Raw genomic sequence first — 2,722 nt, 5'->3', positions numbered from 1 at the left:
CTACTGGGCTGTGAGTTGTTTAAAACCAAGCCGCCCAAAGCAACCCCTTTGGAGCTCTGTGCACATGCGCATTTGCCTGTCTCTCATGCAGAACCATCCTGTCTCCCCTTCTTTGCTGGTCCACAAGGCTGGAAAGGTTGGGGAACTCTGTCTTAACCCATGAAGAGAGAGATGTTGTTGGTTGAGATAATCTGAAATGGACACATTTTTCAAATAGGTGTTGCTTTAAAGTCCCTCCCCCCCAGTCATGTATAAATAACTTATTCATAGCTTTCCTCACTCTCTCAGTTGGTCTCATTGCAATACTGTGCTCCATCCAAAGTTCTTCTACTCAATTCCCTATCATGAAATACTGAAACTGTCCATGACATCAATCAGTGACATCTTCAGAACAGAGAAGTTAGATTGTCTTGTAGTGCATTACAGCTCCATATCCATCATAGTCAGGGGGATCACTGTGGTGCCCTACAAACTGTGTTGTGATGGCATTGAATGGATGCTAATGTCAACCTTTGGAGTTTGAAAATAGAGAGCGGGGACAAAATGCATTCTTCCTCTCCCATCCAAAAGTTGATAGGATTAAGTATCTTTGTATGCATGGGTATAATCTTCATTGTATCTTGTGAGGATGTACTGTATGTCCTTGCAAGGATGATATTGCCTTATGGAAAGAAACATATCCTTTCAAAATGTGATGACAATACCTTTATAGAACTCAACTAGTTGCTGAATAATTTGTTATTTGGTTTCTAGATTTTTTTAAAAGGCGGTAACAGAGTGTCTATTTCTATCTTGTGTACAAGTGTTTAGAATTGTGGAAAAGCTGGAGGAAAAATGGGTAAAAATTCATTGAACTTAAAAAGTTCTATTTTCCCCCTGCAAGCAATAGCATCAATTATGCTGAAAATCCAAGTTGGTGATGTACTCCATCATAGTCGCAGCTATCCTGTACGACTTGTCAAATTCATCCAAATTCATGAATTGAATTTTCTAAGGCAGGGATATCCTAACTTGGCTATTTTAAGAATTGTGGACTTATGCTAGCTGAGGAATTCTGGGAGTTGAAGTCAAGAAGTCTTAAAATTGCCAAGTTTGGAGAGCCCTGTTCTAAGGCTTAGTCCAGCACTCTAACTAGTACCCTTAAATTTAGCTTTACAAATGGATATATTTAACCTGAACTCTCCCAACATGCTGTTTTCTTTATGGAAAGCCTGAATCTGCTTCCATTACCATATTTAGAACAAGATGAGCTTCCCATTTTAAAGTAAATTATTGGGTAAAAAAAATCTGTCTACTTTTTTAGGTAAATAAGATAAAATTTCCACTGAGTTAAGCTTGACTCCTGATGAATACATGATCATGTCACATCTACATGGTTTTCTTGGCAACAAAAGTGGTGTTTTCTTTGAGGATGTTTTTTCATCTTCTCATAGAAATTGTTAGCCCAGGGTGATCTTCCAACCAAGGACTAATCAGATGAAAACATTTTAATTTGTTTTCAAGATCAAACCAAGTAGGCCAAGTACTGCTAAAAGCTAATGCTTCAAATAAATACAGTACTGCAATAAGTGCGAAAGATGCTATAAAACAAATCTTCTGCGCAATTATCATCCAAAGCATCTTTGTTCTATAGTCACAACACTTTACTTATATAATGTTTATATATTTGTTACCGTATTTTTCCATTACCATTTACAATTCTCTTGATGGTTTACAACTAACCATTAAAGCATTAAAACATAAGCATCCAACACTGAATACAAATGTTTCTCCTCAAATAACATCCTCAGCCAGCAATTGTATTATCTTAATGGGTCTTTGATAATGCTTGTTTACCCTGATCCACATTTGCAGTTTACAGTATGTAAACAGAAATATCTGACTCTTCAAAGAATTCTTGTGTTCCCTTCCTTCAGGCCAACAGATAGTTGCATTTTGAATACAAATCAAAATAGTAAGTTATTTTGATATTTAATAAAATTGAATCTGCTTCTGGTCAATTTACTTGGCTTTAGTTTAGGCTCTATCCTATGTCAATTTATCTGGACTTAATCCCACTGATTTCAATGACACCAACTTCTGAGTAGACAGTCACAGGACTACAGGCTAGTTAAGAGTGTTGCAGCTTTTGTAGCTCCATTGGGCAAGGAAAGTATGATCTTTTTACCAGTATAGCAGACTGAAGTGCACTGTCAGCAGCAGAGGACCTACACACACAAAGGCTATAGTTGCCTGACTCCATTACTTCACCTGATCTGCTCAGGCTGATGACAGGTTTGGGTAAAAAGGACTACCTTTAAGCTCTTTGTTGGCCAACAAGTAGACTGAGCCAAGACTTTGTTCCCTCTGAATTGGATTTTACTACACAATAACTTTCATCTCTCTCCCCTCCCCCAGTATTTAAAAACAGATCAATATCTGTAGTTTGGGACAATGGTCACTAGACTAGACTTCAGTTTAGCATGGCGTCTCCCTTAAAGTATGAAATAATATCATAACTGGCTATTTCCTATTTAATTTTCATTTTTATGACATGCAAAAAACATCATCTTGTATTCAGGTTCTAGGCACTCTGAGAACAGATATTTGGAACTAATTCAGGGCAGGAGTCACATCATTTCTCTCACAAAGCATGTACTTGCTACTTTCCTTTCAAAGCAGTTTTGTGGACACATGTCTGGAGAAGATGAAAGTAATTTCATATCAGGAAAATGAAATTAGG

The sequence above is a fragment of the Protobothrops mucrosquamatus genome, unplaced genomic scaffold (genome assembly GCF_001527695.2).
Source record: "Protobothrops mucrosquamatus isolate PMUCROS unplaced genomic scaffold, P.Mucros_1.0 scaffold648, whole genome shotgun sequence".
Taxonomy (NCBI): Eukaryota; Metazoa; Chordata; class Lepidosauria; order Squamata; family Viperidae; genus Protobothrops; species Protobothrops mucrosquamatus.
The sequence above is the reverse complement of the archived record's forward strand: the minus strand, read 5'-3'. Positions refer to the sequence as shown.